Below are 23,241 nucleotides of genomic sequence, written 5' to 3' on the forward strand. Positions count from 1 at the left end.
TTTTGACTTTCTTCAGCTCACACTATTCCTTAGGCGTCAGCTTGCCTATTGGTAACTCTTGTGTTCTAGGAACTATCTTGCAGGATTAAGAGAGTCATTATTGGTAAAATGCACTTAGCCCCTAAGATAATAATCATGTGGACTTAACATATAAAGATGATAGTATAGAGTAAGATTGTATCCAGTTAGAAATTGCATTTCATTGTAATAGATATCTTGGGAAAAAAGCAACTTGAATAAATAGGTTTATTTTTTCTTAGATAAAGGAGCCTAGCGATAGACAGTCTAAGGTCACATCGGCAATTCAATAACATCATTAATATAATCAGGCACCTTTGCCATTCTGCTTCACTAGCCTTGATATATTCTCTCATGGTCACAAAATGGGTATTGGAACTCCAGCCACCACTTTTGCATTCCCAACATTAAGAAGAGTAGAAGCCCTAGGCATCTGCCAGCTCAGTTAGTCCCTCCTCTGTAGGAACTTTCCTCAAGCCTAACCAAGAAATTCTACTCACATCTCACTGGTCCAAAGTTGGCCATGTCACCTGCCCTATTTGCAGCTGAGGATGGGAAATGGCATTTGTTTTGCTTGAGCCCACTGCCACTCCCATACTCAAATAGGATTCTGTTAGTAAGGAAGAAGGGAAAATGGATATTTGGTGGTCAATTAAGACTTTGCTACAAAAATACTATAAATTAACTTATACTTTTTTTTTGCTATAATTAGGGATTTCCAGTATTGACAAATCTGAGAGTAAGGGCTTATATCCATGATCAAATTATTTCATTCAAAGCAAAAAGGGAAAAATGCATATTTCGTGGGCAATTAAGACTTTGCTATAAAAATACTATAAATTAACTTATACTTGTTTCCCTATAATTAGGGATTTCCAGTATTTACAAATTTGGGAGTAAGGGCTCATATCCATGATCAAATTATTTCATTCAAAGCAAGAAGGTTCTCAAGATGGTAAGCAACAGGGAAAGTCCTGGGATGCAAGTGGCTGAGTTGAAGGGCAGGAAATATTTCTTCGCAAGTTCCCCTCTGTCTTCTGAGCTGGTTCAACTCTAAAAATAATTTATAGTAGTAATTAGCTTATATACATTGTATAGCAGCCTACCATACAAGCACTAGCATAGTCATGGCCCTGTTTACTCCTCTTTGTACCCGAGTGAGGTGGGATGAACAGTATCATCCCCATTTTTCAGGTGAAAAAGATGTGACTCAGTTAAAATGACTGGCCCATGGTCACCCTGTGGTATGGCTGGGACTTTAGATCATCTGACTCCAAGCCCAAAGTCCTTCCTTGACACTATCTGTCTAATAGTAGTGTATATCCATGTATGTTTTCATTCTTATTTATTTATTTTGAGACAGGGTGTTGCTTTGTTTTCCAGGCTGGAATGCAGTGGCACTATCTCTGCTCACTGCAACTTCAACCTCCCGGGCTCAAGGGATCCTCTCACCTTAGCCCCCCACGTAGCTGGGACTACAAGGGCATGCCACCATGCCCCACTAATTTTTTGTCTTTTTTGTAGAGATAGGGTTTCATTATGTTGCCCAGGCTGCTCTCATTTCTTTTTTAATAGACAGGGTCTCACTCTGTCACTCAGGCTGGAGTGCAGTGGTGCGGTCACAACTCACTGAAACCTCGACCTCCAGGGCTCAAGAGATCCTCCCACCTCAGCCTCCCCAGTAGCTGGGACTACAGGCATGAGCCACCAAGTCCAGCTAATTTTAAAATTTTCATAGAGACTGTGTCTTGCGCCGTTGCCCAGGCTGGTCAAGCTCCTGGGCTCAAGCAAGTCTCCCACCTCGGCCTCCCAAAGTTTTAGGATTACAGGCGCGAGCCACCATGCCTGGCCCCATATCCGTTTTCTAATGTGATAAACACATTTATCTCTCCCACTTCATTTGATCCTCATAATAGCCATGTGAGGCAGGCAGAACTGTTCTCAACAATACCGTTTTATAGCTGTGGAAACTACAGTGGTAGTTTTTAACAGTGATTAAGTAACAGGACCAGGACTTGAACCCAGCACTTTAAAACCATAACAAGGCCCTTTCTACCGAGATGAGCCCTTCAAAATAATGGGTGTAGCTCATGAGGAGGCCCTTCTCACATGTTCACATTCAGTGTGGCAGTGGGCCTCCTGGGGCCACTCCAGAGCAGACACGGGACAGAGGCTGGCTGGGCTCAGAGCGTCTGGGAGGGCCGGGTGGAGGTTGCCTCTCTCCCCTCCCCACCTCCCCTGCAAGGCCATGAACCACTGCACACTCCCCGGTGGGACCCCAGGGTTCCCCCAGCAGCCTCAACGTAAATCACATGAAGGAAGAAAAAAATGTTCCCTGGGGATTGCCCGGAGAAATGTTTTCTTTTCCCAGGAGATATATTTGACACAAGATAAAGGGGCTGTGTGGAAAACAAACTTTCCAGTGTTATGCTTGGTATTGCTGCTTGCTTTTCCCCTTGCTCCCCCCGTCACACACACACTCATGCATTTGAAGACACCACATGGTAAAATGAACTGCCTTCTACGGGGATTTGCTTTCTGCAAAGCGTTCCTCTCAGGGACCACTGTCTTGGTTACCGTCTTGATATGGCATCCCCAGGCCCCGCTGCCCCTCCAAATGGACAAGGGCCCCAAACCTTGCTCACAAGCATTTCCAGGAAAGGATAAATATTGAGGTAGGCTTGCTTTGAAGTTTGACCCAGATACCTGAGAACTCGGTGAAAATTCTTAACTTCTGGCCCAATTGTCAGCAGCACCATGGGCAGCAGATTTGGTTTCCTCAACCTCCTCTTAGCCTGGCTAGAGTGAGCTCACCTGGCTGGCTTCCCAGAGCCCCTGGATTCTAGCAGAGTTGAGCAAAGCCACCATCCATTCTGCTCCTTTTCACCCCAGAGAGGTGTGCAAGTGTCAGAAGATGAACAACCGGTTCCTGGAGGAGTCCAGCGCTACCTGCACTCAGCAGGGACGCTCTATAACCAACTTGAGGTTTCTGCAGCAGGCAGGACGAGAGAGTCCATTTCTGCCTCTTCGAAGGAGTCCTCCCTGATCTGCCCAGCCAGGAGTAGTGAACTCTCCTGTTTAAATTTGGAATACTCCTTGTCTGTTTCACTCCAGCTGCCTTGTTCTGTAGGTGAAGTCTCCTGATACATGGTGTTAGCCATCTCACCCCAAGCACACCACCTGCCCACTACCCACTCCCCCTTTCCTTAATAACTCCAGTGCAGGGTCCTTGGAAGCACCAAATGTGTCTTATCACTTGGGGTGTCCCCCATAGTGCCCGAAACATTTGCCTCTTGATACTTATTTTCCTAACTCAGGAAGCTACCACCTGTCTGTCAATGTGCTGGGTGTTTTGTATATCTGCTTTCATTCTACCTTCCCAGGCTTTGGAGAGGTATTAATTATCACCGCTTAACAGATGAGCAAAATTATTTCATGATAATTTAGTAACTTCCCAATGTCACACAGAACCAGAATCTGAACCCAGGTCTATCTGACGGAAGCTCGTGGGAAACAACCCATAGGCAGACAATCGACCGCCAGCCAGTGCCTTGTTCTAGAGCACAACTCCAGCTTGCCACATCTCAGTGAGTCTCCTCCTTCTGCTTCAGTTTCCCAAATCTGTGGAGGCCCTTCTGCCATACATAGGAATGACTCTTGGTCTATGAATCTTGCAACGAGAAGAATGTCCAATAGTAGAGGGAGCTGTAATGAGCCCCATTCTGGCTCTGTCACAGAGCTCTTCCTTCCCTGTGTCCCTCTTTCACCTCCTCTAGGCAGTCCCTTCCACCTCCAGGCTGGGACAGCTGGTGAAATGGGACTTCCTTCAATTGATTAAAAAGGGCCTCCACTGACTCCTAGCAGAGACCCAGAATGGTCATCCAAGAGGGCTTACAAAACACTCTCTGGATCCCTCACGCGCTGAGAAATCCAGATCAGCTGGATGACATTTTCCTCTGAATACTCGTAGGGCTACAACAATTAGGAGGAAAGGGCTTGGCACCACGGTGTTGGGGTGGAGTCCAGCGCAGAGCTCTGGAGGAGCTGTCCAAGGCCGGGGTTGACCTCCTTTCTCTGCCCCGCAGTGCGCCCCTGCCCCAGTGGTGCCTCCCGGGCTCTCCAGTGCAGTGCCAAAATGCTGTGGGTCACTGGTCAGGACTCTGGCTGGTTTTGGCTTCTCTTCCTGCAATTTTGCAAAGGAGGCAGTAGAATTAGATGGGGAAAATTGGAGATCCAGAGAAGCAGGCAGATTTAAGCTGGAGTGAGTGGATGGTTTCATTGATTTCAGAGTCTGTGGGCGTCTCAATTTCCATAGCTGTAAAACAGGAAGAAAAGCTCGGCTTCTCTAGCTTCTCAGGGCATGTTACAGGTGAAGGAAATGATAGGGTAATGGTAATACTTCCTTGAATTTCCTGAACCCGTGAGCGCCAACATGCAGAGCCTTCCTAAACAGCCCAACATCCCCTGCACTTCTCACTCCATCAGTGGAAGTGTGCTTAGGAAATGGAATTATAAAGTTACTCTGATTAAACCATAATCAGGAAGACAAATCTGCTGTGAAGACATACAGGATTTCAGTTCAGAAAGGAACCTTAGAGTTCATTTATTATAAGGATATCAAAGCTAAATAGAAATCATATTTAGAGCATCTACTGTCTGAAGTTTTCCATTCCTGTAGCATGAGGAATCAGGAATTGATCAGGTAGTGGCACCATCCTCTCTCTGAAGACCACCATTTACTTCATAAGGATCATAATATTGTTCACTGAGACCCGTATGGAGTAAAAGGAAGGCAGGGACTGTTATCCTGATTCTTGCAGACTTGCAAATGGAAATATAAAGACGTTAATCAACTTTGCCAAAGTCACACAGTAAGCTGAGAGGGGAACCGAAACATAAGTCAGGCCTCTGCTCCTGACATAGGGCCTCATGCATAAGTCGCAGTAAACTTCAAATTATAACAGTCCCCATCTCTAAATAAAATACAAAAGCTCTTTATCACAAAGCATGGTAAGAAGAGGAAAAGGGCCACTAAAAATACTAAAAATACATTCTGCAATTTTATGGTAAACAGTGAAAAACATGAAAAATTATACTACAAATTATGAAAATATGTGCTTGAGAAAATAAAATGTGGGTTATAGTTTCTGCTATGTGCAAAATAAGTAATTAAGAACTGATGTGTTTGGGTGTAAATTTTCTCATACAATTTTACGATGGCACCATAAGGCATCTTTCAATTAATTTTTGCCTTTCGAAGTGCAGTTACGGAAAGGATCACTTTATGCATTATGCTAAGGGCTCTTCCTTAATTCTTTGATGCTAAAATCTGTCTCTTTGAAGCCCAACGCCCTCTTTGTTAATTCCCCCTTTGGCATCCATTCCCTTGCTAACTCCAGTTCATGGCTCTGCATGTGATTTGAGGAATTCCCCAACATCTCTTTAATCAACCTGATAAGATTCGATGTCTTCTGCAAGATTTGCAATTTTATTTTGCAAGGATACACCTGTGCTAAAAAGGGATAGTTGAAGGTGTACTAATTTTAGGTCAGTTCATTAATGAGTATTTTTGTGTTGGTATGACATTTCCTCCCCTGGTTTATTTCATAACTCAAAGTTTGGGACAATGAATTTTCAGATGACAAGTGTTGTTCCTCCACATGCCCCTTTATTCCTAGCCCCCCTCAGGGAGGATCAAGTTATGTTAGATTATTTTTCAAGCAAGGCATCTGAGCTTGTCCCTCCAGTCCTTGTTCATACTTGATTCTCTTTGGGGTCTGAACAGTTGGGGAAGACTTCACACCAAGAACAGTCTCTGAACTCCCACTGTTCTTTGCCTATGACATTGTTTCCAGACTGAAAGTCTGAAAAAAGCAATAGTGCAACTTCTGGTTTTCATAGTTATCCCTTTCAGGCCTCACTGCAAGGCTGGGCCTAGTGCTGCACAGCTGGGGAGAGGGAAGGCAGAGTCCTATAATTCCAGACCAGATGTTACTGCTTCCTTTCTACCACTCCAGTCATTCAATGAATACTGATTGAGTGACCTGGAAAAAGGTACTTTCCTCCCAGGTCAGGTAACACTTCATTCATTCACTTTTTCAAGTAGTTATCTATCCAAGGGGCATGTATTGAATAACTAGTAAGTGACAGACATAATTCGAAGTGTCATGAAGGTAGAAACGGGTATGACATAGTCACTGCCTCCAAAGAACTTAAAACATAGTTGTAGAAAAAAGATATATACATGAGACATTTATTAGTTGTTGTTAGTAGTTTCAAGTAGTTATATTTTAAAATATATTATTATTTATAATTACAACTCCTTTTATCTCTTAAACTTTCTTTGAGGTGAATTGGATTAGTATTATCACTGCCTACTTTATGGGCTAGAAAACTGAGGTTCTTCTAGGAGGCAGAGCTTGCAGTGAGCCGAGATCACGCCACTGCACTTCAAACTGGTCAACAGAGCGAGACTCCGTCTCAGAAAAAAAAAGAAAAAGAAAAAGAAAACTGAGGTTCAGAGTAACTGGCATTTGGTAGAGTCAGGTTTCTCCATATTAAATTCAGTGATCTTTCTAGAACATCCATTTGTTAACCTTTATAAAAATGTCAGAGATATTAGTCAGCCACAGAAAAGGAATGAAGTATTGGTCCATGCTACATGTATGATCCTTGAAAACGTTTTGCCAAGTGAAAGAAGCCAGACACACGAGGTCACATATTACATGATTCCATTTGTATGAAAAATCCAGAATATGCAGTTCCGTAGGAACAGAAAGGAGACTGGTGTTTGGAAAGAGCTGAGAACAGGGAGGGATGGGGAGTAACTGCTTCATGGGTTTTATTTTGGGGTGATGACCATGTTTTGGAACTAGATAGAGGTGGAATTGTACAACATCGTGAACCTACTAAATGCCACTCAATTGTTCACTTTAAAATGGCTAATTTTATGTCATGTAAATTTCAGTTCAACTTAGAAAATGTTAAAGAGATACTAGTTAATTTTGCTGTGAACCTGCAACTGCTCTTAAAAAAAATAACGTCTTAAAAGAAAATACCAGAGTCAAATAACTGTAGAAGAGATGATAGGAGCCCAGGTGTGATTAGGGCTAAGGACCACATGCAGGGCACCCACCGGAAAGGTTGCACTGACTTTGCTTTACTAACGGGCTTCCCCTGTGGACTGAGAAATAGAGAGGTTGGCTGGGCCATGCTTGCCTCTGACCTGCTGTCATGGTCCCCTGGCATTCTCCTTTGGAACCCTTCCTACAGTTGCTTCTGCATGTGTGACTAGCTGTTCGTTTTCTGACTTCACCATTAGCCTCTTAGCTTCCTGAGGGCTGGCCGTTCTTTTTCTTTTTTTCTTTTTTTTTGAGACAAAGTTTCGTTCCTGTTGCCCAGGCTGGAGTGCAATGGCACAATCTTGGCTCACTGCAACCTCCACCTTCCGGGTTCAAGGGATTCTCCTGCCTCAGCCTCCTGAGTAGTTGGGATTACAGGCATGTGCCACTATGCCTGGCTAATTTTGTGTTTTTAGTAAAGACAGGGTTTCTCCATGTTGATCAAGCTGGTCTCACACTCCTGACCTCAGGTGATCTGACCGCCTCAGCCTCCCGAAGTGCTGGGATTACAGGCGTGAGCCACCATGCCTGGCCGTTCTTTTTCATAACCATCTCCACTAACTGCTAAGCACAGAGCAGGAGCCCAGTAAATAAAAAGCGCACTAGTCCTAGTCCTCTTCCACCCCTTAATTGATGTGCTGCCTGGAGCAAGTGATTGAACCTCTCTGGGCCTCAATGCCTCGGCTTCAGATCTTCACTCAGTTGTCTTCCTTAGCTCTGCTGACATAACGCGAATGAAAAACCTGGCTCAAGCGCGTTGCTGCTGAGTTATTCTCTAACATGATGTTGTTACCTCTGTGTATTTCTTCATTGCTGTCAGAAGCCTCGATTTGTTCTGAGTGAATGATACCAACGCAATATTTTTGTGAAACCAGTGGGGATTTTCTGTTTCGCAATACATTGCCACTTCCCATTGTAGTCTATAAGGAAAGAAGGCACAGTGAGAATAGGCCATTGTTTCAATGAGTAAAAGGTTTAAAAAATCTTAAACCTCTTCAACAACCTGATGGGAGAATGCTGTCCAGCCTTTTGTGCACGGCCCCTTCTTGGGCACACAGCTCTTTTCCGTTTTGTATTATGCCTTAACCTCAGAGCAGCAAGGCAGGTACCAATCTTCCGCATTCTATAGATTGGAAAACGGGCCAAGATAAATAACTTGTTCAATCCCCACGGTGGGTCAGTGGCCGGACCGAAATTAGACCTAAAGTCCATGAGCACAGTCTCCTCTGGAATGAGCTGCTGAGTCAGGCTTCAAGGGTTTCTCCTAGAGATCTTCAGCAGACAGGAGGACAGTCACCATCTGGAAAGGGTTAGTTTCACTCCTGCCAGGAGGCCAGAGGATGGACTAAATGACCCTGCAAGTCCCTTTCTGCCCTAGGCCTCTCCAATTACCTTCTCTAATTTCCAGCAAACATGCTTTCTCTAGGGAAAAATGAATCCGGGGCTCTTGGGTCCCTTGGGAGTCTGCAAAGATTTCACTTTCCAGTTTGGGGAATCTGAGCTCCATGAGAGAAAATGCTCAGCGCGCTGTCAGAAGGAAACATTGCAGCCACACACTATATATTTAGATTCTTCCTAGCAACAAAGCCTCCTGGCGGATGCAGACCAAGCTGGGAGGCAGGAAGCTTGACTCCTCCTCCTGGATCCCCTACCCTCCCACCCCCGCAAGGCCCTTGACTGGGTGACTTCTCTGCCCAAGGCCTGGGCCCACTCCCTGCCTGGCATGGTCCGTTGAGGTTAATGGGGTTGTCTCTGCACACAGTCCCAGCTTTATCCTTGGGGACTTCAGAGTCTTATACACCTCTGAGAACGTGGGCCATTTGTGTCACGTCTTGTCCTGAGTTTTACTTCTCTGAGTTTCTATTTTCTGAACCTAACTTAGGACACATGGCCTGACAAAGGATTTCTCTGATACTTTGGGGTTTAAGGTTAATGATGACAGTAGCCTCCATTTAAATGATTTGACAGATGTCTACTTTGCTGGGCATTTTACATGCATTCTTTCATTTAATCCCATACCAACCACATAAAGAAGTGAGGTTCAGAGAGGTTTCATCCAAGACCGTCTAGCTAGTAAATAGCAAAGCAAGGATTGCAACCCCGTCCCGTCTGACTCCACAGCTCATACACTTCACCATAACACTCAGCTCTGAGATGGAAGTCTGGGCTTTGTAAAGAGTCACATATCATTTTGACACCAAAACACTGGTATTTCCCAGACCTTCTTTTAAAAGCTTTTTATAATGAAAGTTTTCAAACATTCAGAAAAGTTATAGGAATAGGAAATGAACCCCCATCCCCCAGGTCTGGCAATTACCAGTGTGCATCTATCCATTTCTCCTTTTTCTTTTTTTCCTGCAGTACTTTAAAGAAAATTCCTGACATTGTGTGTCATTTTGCTCCTAAATACTTCCATATGTAGCTCTAAAAAGAGGGGAGAAGGGAGGTAGGAAGGAGGGGCTTCTTATATAACTACAAAACCAAATACCTAACACAAATAATAATTTCTTATCACCTAATACCCAGTTCAATTCAAATTTCTCCTAGTGTCTTAAAAACTGCTGTTTTATATTTGCCTTGCTCAAATAAGGGTCCAGCAAATTCATATATTGCATTTGGTTATGTCTCCTAAGCCTTTTAATTAAAATTTTATCTGTTTTTTTCCCTTTTCTGTGTCATTGATTGCTAAAGAAACTGTGCCCATCGTCCTGCAGAATATGCCACATTCTGGATTTGGTTGGATTGCTTCCCCATGGTGGTATTTAACTTGTTCTTCTGTCGCCTGTATTTTCTGCAAAGGTATAGATCTAAAGGCTTGATGAGGTTCACTTTTCAGCAAGAATACCACATAGATGGTACAGGGTACTTCCTATTGTATCATTCAGGAAGCATATACTACCTGGTTGTCCCAATTTTAGTGCAGAGAAAGGTTAATGTGTTCAGATTGGTTTCCAGGTATTTTGATGGCTCATGGAGACCAAAGATAGAACATTTAAATTCCACATTATCTTAGATTACCTGGACTATCTACCATATTCCCTTGGATGCCAGGTTTGAAGGCTGCTCTGAGTTACATTTAAAAACCACAGTTTTGCAGCTTTAATGGGGCTGCGGCCTTTGCCTAAAGCCTTCTTTGCTTAGGAGAGAAGAGTCTCATCTAGAATGTGGAAGAAGAGCTGTCACCCATTTATAAGTGCAGGCAATTTTTCCTTTACATGGTATCCTGTGGGTGTGGTCCACATTCATGAGCTAGTAATCCAGAAATTAGAAAGTGCCTGGCGGACTCCCTCCAGAGGGGGTTCCCAGAGACAGGAAGCGTGAAGCAATCAAGGAAGAGCCTGGTGCAGGTCCTGCCTGCTGCGGGAGGTAGCTTGAGAAGTCGTGGGGTAGAGAACCTGGAGAAATGCAGCTACTCTCAGAAGAAGGGAACTGGAGGAGGCAATAAGTTGGCAGAACCTGGACTGAGGAAGAGACTAGTTAGAAAGGCTGTAGGCAAGGAACTTGATTCAGAGTGAGAAACCCTAGCAAAGCACAGAAAGAGTGCTTGGGACTTGGGAATTATCTATGGAACTCAGCCAGAGGGGACTTAGCAGCATACAGTCCTCAGCAGGAAGAGCTCTTATAAATAATCTATCCCACGCCTCTCTTTTGCAGCTCAGAAAAGGGAAGTCTCATTTAAAGTGACATAGGACTGGGCATGGTGGCTGACATCTGTAATCCCAGCTGCTCAGGAGGCTGAGAAAGTAGGGTGGCTTGAGCCCAGGTGGTCAAGGCTGCAGTGAGCTATGATCCTGCCACCGCACTCCAGCCTGGGTGACAGAGTGAGACCCTGTCTCAAAAAAATAAATAAAAAGTGACACAGGGCTGCAGCTAGTACAAGAACCTAGTTCACCTGGTTCACACCAAGCCCTTCCCACTCTACCACACTGCACGTCTTTCTTCCTCAAGAACCAGTGGCTGCCGCAGGGAGAAGTCTGGCGGGCCTGAGGTGAAGAAGTTCCGAGCCGAGAAGCCAGACTTCTTTTGTGGTAAACCAGATCCAGCCGAACTTCTGTGCCAAAGCTGGTTGCCTATAATTTGCTTAAGTCAGTATAGCTTGTGCCCTGTTATTCCTGTTACTGTGTGAACAAATTCACACAGACAATGATGTGCTGGGGACTAGAGTAACTATAGAAGGTGAGGTGCAGGATGGGGCCATACACGCCTTGGTTTAGGTCTAAAGAATGTCACCTCCTCACATCCTCAGGCACCGACCCATTACAGCCATCAAGGCCGCAGGGCAGGAATAGACCCAGGTACTCCACAGAATGGTGATGTTGCTCATGGCTTCTTGGCAAGAGATCCTCTCCTGGAGGGCTGGGACCTTCCATTAGTCACCTATATATTCCTAGCCCTTAACAAAGGAAGTGGCACATGATAATAAATGTTACTTAATAAATACAGGTGGTTGAGTGGGTGAGTGAATGAATGAAGAAATACCCAAGGAGGTAGAGCATCTTGATCATGACTTCATAGTCTCCTTAATCTTCACCTCCTTTCTGATCTTGGCTTTGTATCCAGAACAGGGAGCTTCCCATGGTGGTGCTGACTTGACTCCCTCGCCCCAAAATGTGACAAATCATATATTCCCTCATTTATTTTTTTGTAAGTCAACATCCAAAAGCTTACATAAAAAGTTTTACTATGTAGTTAAAATAGAAACTTTTCAGATTATTATAAATATTAAAATTTTAAAATAAAATTATTCCGTCACATGTTTACATCCTATAGCCAATGGTAAATAGTTGCCATAAATATTTGATACGCAATATCTCACATTAAAAAAATTATAAACAAAACATATTCTTCTGTTTGTTCTTGTTGTTGTTGTTGTTTGAGACAGGGTCCTGCTCTATCACCCAGGCTGGAGTGCAGTGATGTGATTATGGCTCACTGCAGCCTCAACCTTTCTGGGCTTAGGTGATCCTCCCATCTCAGCCTCCCGAGTAGCTGAGACTACAGGTGTGCACCACCATGCCTGGCTAATTTTTGTACTTTTAGTAGAGATGAAGTTTCACCATTTGTCCAGCCTTGTTTTGAACTCCTGGGCTCAAGCCATCTGTCCACCTCAGCCTTCCAAAGTGTTGGGATTGCAGGCGTGAGCCACCATGCCCAGCCCAAATTCTTCTGTATAGTTAGAATTCCTATATTGTTTCCTTTTCATTTTAAAATTATACTTGTATTTCACTTCACCTGCCAAAATTTTCTTCAACAAAAATGTGTTCAAAAACATAGTATTTTCAAGTTCCTATAACTATTATGTTCTAGTTGTTGAGATTGTTCTGTATTAGGTTATAATGACGGTTATTTTTAGTATATAATTGATAAAAATATATTACACATTCTGATACCACTTAAAAAAAAAACCAAGTACCAACATAGACAATATCTTGGTTCATAAAACAACCTAAATGAATTTAAAAGAATTGGAATAATACAGCGTGTTCTCCAACCACAGTGGAATCAAAGAGAAATAAATAACAGAAAGATAACAGAAAAATATAAAAACACTTCTAAATAATCCATGGGAAGAGAGGAAGTCTCAAGGGAAATCCAAAAATACATTGAACTGGAAAAAAAAAATGAAAGTACTGCATATCAAATGTTATGGAACAGAGCTGGGCAGTGCTGAAAGGAAAGTATGTAGCCACAAATACTTATATTAGAAAAGAGGAACAGTCTCAAATCAAAAACCAAATATCCCACCTCAAGAACCTGGAAAATAAAGGGCAAAATTAACCCAAGGGCAAACAGAGGAAAAAAATACTAAAGATAAGAACAGAAATCAATAAAATTTAAAAACAGAAAAGCAATAGATAAAAATCTGAAACAAAGAGCTGGTTATTTGAGAAGATCAATAAAATCGGCATATCTCCAGCAAGACTGACCAAGAGAAAAGACACAAATGACCAATATCCGGAATGAAACAGGAGATATCACTACAGACCCTGAAGGTGTCTAAATGATGATAAACGAATGCTACAAAAAACTCTACTCTCATACATTTAACAACTTAGATGAGATGGACCAATTCCTCAAAAAACACACACTATCACAGTTCACCCAAAATGAAATAGATCATCAGAATAACTCTATAACCATTTATAAAATTAAATCCACAATTTTAAAACTACCAAAACACAAATCTGCAGTCTAGATGAGTTTCACTGGAGAACTCTACCACCCTTTAGAGAGAAATTAATGCCAATTTTATACATCTCCTGCAGAAAACTGAAGAAGAAGAGTTTGGCAGAGTTTATGAAGCTTCATGTTACCCTGATATTAAAACCAGAAAGAGACACTACAAAAAAGGAAGGAAGGAAGGGAGGGAGGGAAGGAAGGAGGGAGAAAGGGAGGGAGAAAGGGAAGAAAAGAAAGAAAAAGAAGCTGCAGACCAATAAATCTCATAAATGTAGACACAAAAATCATTGATAAAATATTAGCAAATAGAATTCAGCAATGTGTAAAAAGAATTATACACCATGCCAATGGGATTTATTTCAGGGTAGTAAGGCTGGCTCAATATTTTAAAATCTCTCAATGTAATCAATCGTATTAACAACCTAAAAAAGAAAAATTACATGAGCATATCAACCAATGGGAAAAAAAAGCTTTTGACAAAATTCACCATCCATTTATGATAAAAAAAAAAAATCTCAGAAAAAAACAGGAATAGAGAGGAACTTCCTCAACCTGATGAATATCTACAAAAATCTGTAGCTAACATTATACTTAAAGGTAAAAGACCAAATGTTTTCCCTCTAAGTTTGGGAACCTGACAAGGATGTCTGTTCTCAATACTCTTAGTCAACATAGTGCTGAAAGTTCTAGCTAGGGCAAAAAGGCAAAAAAGGAAATAAAAAGCATACAGATTAGAAAAAAAAAAAAAAAGAAAACTATATTGCAGATGCCATGATTCTTTATGAAGAAAATTCCAAGGAATCTTCAAAAAAACTTCTAGATCTAATAAGTAAGTTTAGCAAGTTTGAAGGATATGAGGTAAACATACAAAAGTCAATCAATTGTATTCCTATATTCTGGCACCAAGTATGTGGACACTAAAATTAATTACAATACCATGTACAATTGTTCAAAAAAATACTTAAATCTAACAAAGCATGTACAGGATTTTTTTTTACACCAAAAACCACACAATGCTGATGAAAGAAATCAATCAGATCTGTATAAATGAAGAGATATGCTGTGTTTATGTATTGAAAGATTTAACTGATGAGTGTGGTAGCTCATTCCTGTAATCTTAGCACCTTGGGAGACTGAGGTTGGGGGATTGCTTGAAGTCAGGAGTTGGAGACCAGCTGGGGCAACAGTGAGACCCTCTCTTATGCACCTGTAACACTAGCTACTTAGGAGCCTGAGGTGGGAGGATTGCTTAAGCCCAAGAGGTTGAAGTTGCAGTGAGCTATGATTGATGGCATCATTGCATTCCAGCCTGGGCAACAGAATGAAACCATGTCTCTAAATTTTAAAAATAAACAAAAAATATTTAACATAGGCTGGGCACGGTGGCTCACGCCTGTAATCTCAGCACTTTGGGAGGCTGAGGCGGGCAGATCACGAGGTCAGGAGATCGAGACCATCCTGGCTAACACGGTGAAACCCCGTCTCTACTAAAAACACAAAAAATTAGCTGGGCGTGGTGGCGGGCGCCTGTAGTCCCAGCTACTCAGGAGGCTGAGGCAGGAGAATGGCGTGAACCTGGGAGGCGGAGCTTGCAGTGAGCCGAGATTGCGCCACTGCACTCCAGCCTGGGCGACAGAGGGAGAATCCGTCTCAAGAAAAAAAAAAAAGATTTTGCATAATAAATATGTCAATTCTCCCTAAATTGATATACATATACAGCACAGTTCTTATTAAAAATCCCAGCAAGTTTTTTGGTAAATATACACCATAGTATTTTAAATTTTATATTTTAAAGCAGAGGAGCTAGAACTGCCACAACAATTTGAAAGATAAATTGGGAGAAATTAGTCTACATGATTTCAAGACTTATCTTACAGCTACAATAAAACAAGATCGTGTGGTGGAAGAAAAGACATACGGACCAATAAAACAGAATAGAGAACCTGGAAATAGCTCCACACAAATGACCCCAATTGCTTCTTGACAAAGGTGCCAAAGGAATTCAGTAGAGGAAAGATAGCCTTTTCCTTCCTTCCTTCCTTCCTTCCTTCCTTCCTTCCTTCCTTCCTTCCTTCTTTCTTTCTTTCTTTTGAGACAGAGTTTTGCTCTCGTTACCCAGGCTGGAGTGCAGTGACGCGATCTCATCTCACCTCAACCTCCGCCTCCCGGGTTCAAGCGATTCTCCTGCCTCACCCTCCCGAGTAGCTGGGATTATGGGTACATGCCACCACGCCCAGCTAATTTTGTATTTTTAGTAGAGATTGGGCTTCTTCATGTTGATCAGGCTGGTCTCGAGCTCCCGACCTCAGGTGATCTGCCCGCCTCGGCCTTCCAAAGTGCTGGGATTACAGGCGTGAGCCACTGCGCCCGGCTGAAAGATAGCCTTTTCTATAAATGGTTTTGAAGCAATTAGACATCCACAGACAAACAAAATACAGAAGAATTTTTTAAAAAACCCTCAAGTCTCATACTTTATGCCAAAGTTAACTCAAAATGGGTCAAGATTTAAATGTAAAAGGTAAAGCTATAAAATTTTTAGAAGAAAATCATCAGGGCTGAGCACGGTGGCTCATGCCTGTAATTCCAGCACTTCAGGAGGACAGCGAGGGCAGATCTTGAGGTCAGGAGACTGAGACCACCCTAGCTAACACAGTGAAACCCCATCTCTACTAAAAATACAAAAATTAGCCAGACGTGGTGGCCCGCGCCTGTAGTCCCAGCTATGTGGGAGGCTGAGGCAGGAGAATCACTTGAACCCGGGAGGCGGAGGTTGCAGTGAGCCAAGATCGGGCCACTGCGCTCCAGCCAGGGCAATAGAGCAAGACTCCGTCTCAAAAAAAAAAAAAGAAAGAAAGAAAAGAAAAAAAAAATCATCAGGATTTAGGCATAAGCAAAGAGTTCTTAGCCTTGACACCAAAAGCTTTTACTCTGCAAAAGACTCTGTTAAGAGGATAAGAAGTCAAGCTACAGACAGAGAGAAAATATTTACAAGTCTCATATCTGATAAAATAGTCATATCTGGATTATATAAGGAACTCTCAAAACTCAGAAGGAAAAAAGTCAATCCAATTAGAAAATAAGCAAAAGACATGAAAAAATTCATTAAAGAGAATCTACAGATAGCAAATAAGTACATGAAAAAATATTCAATATCATTAGTCATTAGGGAAATGCAAAAAATCATAAGACAGAATTACATGCCTATCAGAATAGCTGAAATAAAAATATTGAATTAGCTCATTGAACTCACCTGCAGCTCTCGGGGTTCCTGTGTCTTTCTTCGTTGTCAGAGCCAGGCCTACGTGCCAGCCACCATGTCGAAGGGACCTGCAGTTGGTATTGATCCCTGCACCAGCTAGTCTTGTGTGGGTGTTTTCCAGCATGGAAAAGTAGAGATAATTGCCAGTGATCAGGGAAACTGAACCACTCTCAGCTATGTCGCCTCTATGGACACTGAACGAATGATTGGTGATGCCGCAAAGAATCAAGTTGCAATGAACCCCACCAACATGGTTTTTGATGCCAAACGTCTGATTGCACACAGATTTGATGATGCTGTTGTCCAGTCTGAGATGAAGCATTGGCCCTTCATGGTGGTGAATGATGCTGGCAGGCCCAAGGTCCAAGTGGAATACAAGGGAGAGAGCAAAAGCTTCTATCCAGAGAAGGTATCCTCTATGGTTCTGACAAATATGAAGGAAATTGCAGAAGCCTACCTTGGGAAGACTGTTACCCATGCTGTGGTCGCAGTGCCAGCTTACTTTAATGACTCTCAGCGTCAGGCTACCAAAGATGCTGGAACTATTGTTGGTCTCAATGTACTTAGAATTATTAATGAGCCAACTGCTGCTGCTTATGGCTTAGACAAAAGGTTGGAACAGAAAGAAATGTGCTGATCTTTGACCTGGGAGGTGGCACTTTTGATGTGTCAATCCCTTGGTATTGAAACGGCTGGTGGAGTCATGACCGTCCTCATCAAGTATAATACTACCATTCTTACCAAGCAGACACAGATCCTCACTACCTATTCTGACAGCCAGCCTGGTGTGCTGGTTCAGGTTTATGAAGGTGAGCGTGCCGTTTTGAGGATGGAATCTCTGAGGTCAAATCTACAGCCAGAGACACCCACTCGGGTGGAGATTTTGACAACCGAATGGTCAACCATTTTATTGCTGAGTTCAAGCACAAGCATAAGGAGGACATCAGTGAGAATAAGAGAGCTGTAAGATGCCTCCGTACTGCTTGTGAACATGCTAAGCATACTCTCTCTTCCAGCACCCAGGCCATATTGAGATCGATTGTCTCTATGAAGGAATCAACTTCTGTACCTCCATTACCCATGCCTGATTTGAAGAACTGAATGCTGACCTGTTCCGTGGCACCCTGGACCCCGTAGAGAAAGCCCTTCGAGATGCCAAATTCGACTAGTCACAGATTCATGATATTGTCCTGGCTGGTGGTTCTACTCGTATCCCCAAGATTCAGAAGCTTCTCCAAGACTTCTTCAATGGGAAAGAACTGAATAAGGGCATCAACGCTGATGAAGCTGTTGCATATGGTATAGCTGTCCAGGCAGCCATTCTGTCTGGAGACAAGTCTGAAAATGTTCAAGATTTGCTGCTCTTTGATGTTACTCCTCTTTCCCTTGGTATTGAAACTGCTGGTGGAGTCACATGACCGTCCTCATCAAGTATAATACTACCATTCTTATCAAGCAGACACAGATCCTCACTACCTATTCTGACAACCAGCCTGGTGTGCTTATTCAGGCTCATGAAGGTAAGCATGCCATGACCAAGGATAACAACCTGCTTGGCAAGTTTGAACTCATGGGCATACCTCCTGCACCCTGAGGTGTTCCTCAGACTGAAGTCACTTTTGACAGTGATGCCAATGGCATCCTCAATGTCTCTGCTGTGGACAAGAGTACAGGAAAAGAGAACAAGATTACTATCACTAATGACAAGGGCTGTTTGAGCAAGGAAGACATTGAACGTATGGTCCAGGAAGCTGAGAAGTACAAAGCTGAAGATGAAAAGCAGAGGAACAAAGTGTCATCCAAGAATTCACTTGAGTCCTATGCATTCAACATGAAAGCAACTGTCAAAGATGAGAAACTTCAAGGCAAGATTAACGATGAGGACAAAGAGAAGATTCTGGACAAGTGTAATGAAATTATCATCTGGCTCAATGAGAATGAGACTGCCAAGAAGGAAGAATTTGAACATCAGCAGAAAGAGCTGGAGAAAGTCTGCAACCCCATCATCACCAAGCTGTACCAGAGTGCAGGAGGCGTGCCAGGACGAATGCCTGGGGGATTCCCTGGTGGTGGAGCTCCTCCCTCTGGTGGTGCTTCCTCAGGGCCCACCATTGAAGAGGTTGATTAAGCCAACCCAAGTATAGATGTAGCATTGTTCCACACATATAAAACATTGAAGGATCTAAATTTGTAGCAAATTCTGTGGCAGTTTAAAAAAGTTCAGCTGCCATAGTAAGTTATGGGGCATTCTCAATACTTGAATATGGAATATATGCACAGGGGAAGGAAATAACATTGCGCTTCATAAACACTGTATTGTAAGTGGAAAATTCAATGTCTTAAATACAACTATTTAAAATTGGCACCATAAAAATATTCGAATTAATAGTGCAAGAATGTTTCTTCTCACCACTCCAATTTGTCATTATACTGTAAGTCCTAGCTAGTACATTAAGAAAAGAAAAGGAAATAAAGGGTATAGAAATTGAGAAGAAAGAAAACTTTATTTGCAGATTACATGATTGTCTATGTAGAAAATTTAAAAAATTCACATACACAAAAACTTGATCTAATAAATGATTATACGAGGTTGCAGGATACAAGGTTAATATACAAGTCAGTTGCTTTCCTATATACCAGCAGTGAACAATTGGAATTTATAATTAAAAACATATCACCATTTACATTAGCACCCCCAAAAATGAAATACTTAGGTATAAATCTAACAAAATGTGTGCAAGGAAACTACATGAGAAAAACTATAAAACTCTGATGAAAGAAATCAACAATCTAAGTAAGTGAAGAGAAAGTCTACCTTCACGAACAGGTAGGCTCAATATGGTTAAGATGTCAATTCTTTCCAAATAATCCGTCAGTTCAATGCAATCACAGTCAAAATCCCAGCAAGTTATTTTGTGGATATTAACAAACTGATTCTAAAGTATATATGGGAAGGCGAAAGACCCGGGATACCCAACAAATATTGAAGTAGATAAAGCACAAAGTTGGAAAACTGACACTACCCAACGTCAAGACATGCTATAAAGCTACAGTAATCAAGACTGTGGTGCTAGCAAAAGAATAGACAAATAGATCCATGGAACAGAAGAGAGAGCCCAGAAAGAGACCCATATAAATATAGTCAAATGATCTTTGACAAAGGACCAAAAGCAATCCAATGGAGAAAGGACAGTATTTCCAACAAACATTGCTGAGAACAATCGTACATACCAAAAAAAAAAAAAAAAAAAAAAAAAAAGATACAGACCTTACCCTTTTCACACACAAAAAAATTAATAGTGGATCCTAAACCTAAATGTAAAATACTAAACTGTAAAACTTTTAGAAGATAATATAGGAGAAAATCTAGATGATCTTGGGTTTGGTGGCGACTTTTTAGTTACAACACTAAAAATACAATCTATGAAAGAAAAATGTAATAACTTATATTTTATTAAAATGAAAACTTCTGTGAAAGATATTTTTAAGGGAAGGAAAAGACAAGCCACAGACTGGGAGAAAATCTTTGCAAAACACATATCCGATAAAGAATTTGTACACAAAATATACAAAGAACTCTTAACACTCAACAATAAGAAAACAAACAGTCCAATTAAAAAGTGGGCAAGCGGCCAGGCGCAGTGGCTCATGCCTGTAATCCCAGCACTTTGGGAGGCTGAGGCGGGTGGACCACGAGGTCAGGAGATCGAGACCATCCTGGCTAACACGGTGAAACTCTGTCTCTACAAAAATTCAAAAAATTAGCCGGGCGTGGTGGCGGGCCCCTCTGGTCCCGGGTACTCGGGAGGCTGAGGCAGGAGAATGGCGTGAACCCGGGAGGCGGAGCTTGCAGTGAGCCAATATCACGCCACTGCACTCCAGCCTGGGCGACAGAGCAAGATTCCATCCCAAAAATAAATAAATAAATAAATAAAAGTGGGCAAAAGATCTGAACAGGCATCTCACCAAAGGAGATATACACATGACGAATAAGCATATGAAGATACGCTTAATATCACACATCATTAGGGAATGCACATTAAAATAGTAAGATACCACGGCATATTCATCAGAATAATAGCAAAAATTCATAATACTGACACATCAAATGGTGAGGAGGAGGTAGAACAATAGCAACTCTCATTCATTGATGGCGGGAATGCAAAATGATATCGCCACTTGGAAGAATGTCTGTTTTTTTTTAATAGTTTTTGGGGGGAACGAGTGGTGTTTAGTTACATGGATAAGTACTTGAGTGGTGATTTCTGAGATCCTGGTGCATCCATCACCCGAGTGGTGTACGCTGTACCCAATGTGTAGGATTTTGTCTGTTTCTTAACTTTGTCTTACCACATGACCCAGCAGCTGCACTCCTTGGTATTTACCCAAGTAGTTGGAAACATATCCACACAAAAATCTGCACATGAATGTTTATAGAGGATTTATTCTTAATTGCCACAACTGGGAAGCAACCAAGATATCCTTCAGTAGATGAACAGATAAACAAACTGATACGTGGATTCAATGAAGTATTATTCAGGCTGAAAAGAAGTGAGCTATCAAGCCATGAAAAGACATAGAGGAACCTTAAAAGCTTATGGCTATGTGAAAAATATCAATCTAAAAAAATCACATGCCGTATGATTCTAACTATATGAGATTCTAGAAAAGGTGAAATTATAGACACAGTAAAGATAGTAGTTGCCAAAGGGTGAGGGGGACGGAAGGATGAATAGGCAGAGCACAGAGGATTTTTAAGGCAGTGAAGGTATTTTGTAGAGTGTGTTTGGGTACTGTGTACATATCTTGGTATTGTATGGGGGATGCATGACACATTATGCATTTGATAAAATCCAGAGAACTATATAACAGGAAGAGAACCCTAGTGTAAACTGTGGACTTCAGTTAATAATATATCAATATCTAGATTATAATTCAGTTAATAATGTATCAAATTAGTTAATGAAAACTGTAACTAATAATTTAGCGAATAATATATCATATTGATTTGTTTATTGTAACAAATGTACTACATTAATGGGAGATGTTGCTAATGGAAACTGCTGAGGTGGCAGGGGAAGAGAGGGAGAGGAAGTCTGTGGGGACTCTGCACTGTGTTCAATTTGTCTGAAAAAATATAACTGCTCTAAAATACATCTATTAACTCTTAAAAATAGTTAAATCTTCCATAAAGGAGAATTTTTTTTTTGAGATGGAGTCTCACTCTGTCGCCCAGGCTGGAGTGCAGTGGCGCAATCTCGGCTCACTGCAAGCTCCGCGTCCTGGGTTCAAGCGAATCTCCTGCCTCAGCCTCCCGAGAAGCTGGGATTACAGGCACCTGTCACCATGCCTGGCTAATTTTTTGTATTTTTAGTAGAGACAGGGTTTCACTATCTTGGCTAGGCTGGTCTTGAACTCCTAACCTCGTGATCCACCCTCCTCGGCCTCCCAAAGTGTTGGGATTACAGGCGTGAGCCCGGCCCAGAAAGGAGAATTCTAATAATTCTAAACAATTTATGCGGATATTTCTCCCTCAAGGAGATGGGGCTTAACTCTTAACCATTTGAGTACTGGTTGGCACTCAGTAACTTGCCTTTGGACCGTAAAGTGTGGAAAAGGAGGAAAAGATTAACTTTATAGGAGAGAGACCTGGCAAAAGCCCTTACCCAGGTGATAAGGTCGACGTCATCAGTCATGTCAATTTCATGTATGTCCCTTTAATACCATGTGATGGGAATGGCACTGCCCCTTTGTGGTAATTCTCCCAAAATCCATTACCCCAGTCTTGCCATGAGAAAAACGTCAAACAAACCCAAATTGAGGGATATTCTACACAGTACCCGGCCAGCGTTCCTCAAAACTCTCAAGGTCATCCAAAACAAGGAAAGTCTGAGAAACTCTCACAGACAAGAAAAGGCTAAGGAGACATGGCAAAGAAAAGTAATGTGGTATCCAGAGTCAGAAGGACAGTGGGGCAAACTAGTAACATGCGAATAAACTGCAGAGTTTAGTTAGTACAAGTGTGCCGGCTCCTTAGTTGTGACAAAGGTTCCGTAAAATGAAGAGATGTTAACAGTAGGGGAAACTGGGTGAGGGGTGTATGAGAAGTCTGTACGATCTTCGCAACTTTTCTGTAAATCTAGAACTATCTCAAAATTAAAGTTTGATTTAAAATAATGTGGGAAAAAATAGTGACAGACCAAATGCTGGTGAGGATGTAGAGAAGCTAGATCACTAATACAATGTGGAGGGAATGTAAAATGGTACCACCACTCTGGAAGAGTTTGGCAATTTCTTTTTTTTTGGCAATTTCTTTAAAATTTTAAACACACAATGACCACACCACCCAACAATTGCATTTCTGGATATTTATCCCAGAGAAATGAAAACCTATGCTCACAAAAAACTTGCACATGAATGTTTACAGAAGCTTTATGTGCAATAGTCCCATGCTGGAAACAACCTAGGTGTGTTTTAATGGATGAATGGTTAAACAAACTGTGATATATTCACAGCAGGGAGTACTACTCAGCAGGAAAAAGGAAGGAGCTATTCATATCCTCCACAACATGGATGGCTCTCCAGAGACTTATGCCGAGAAGAAAAAGCCAATGTCAGAAAGTTATATATGTATGAGTCCATTTATTTAACATTCTTGAAATG

General features: G+C 41.9%; 1 long non-coding RNA gene and 1 pseudogene across 6 annotated transcripts in view; both read left to right on the forward strand.

Annotated features, from left to right (window-relative positions):
- The window catches only part of LOC104001414 (uncharacterized), a 187,241-nt gene that overhangs the window by 54,995 nt on the left and 109,005 nt on the right, over positions 1-23,241 (forward strand). The window lies entirely within an intron of this gene.
- LOC451761 (heat shock cognate 71 kDa protein-like) lies at positions 16,619-18,952 on the forward strand (annotated as a pseudogene).

The sequence above is a fragment of the Pan troglodytes genome, chromosome 10 (genome assembly GCF_028858775.2).
Source record: "Pan troglodytes isolate AG18354 chromosome 10, NHGRI_mPanTro3-v2.0_pri, whole genome shotgun sequence".
Taxonomy (NCBI): Eukaryota; Metazoa; Chordata; class Mammalia; order Primates; family Hominidae; genus Pan; species Pan troglodytes.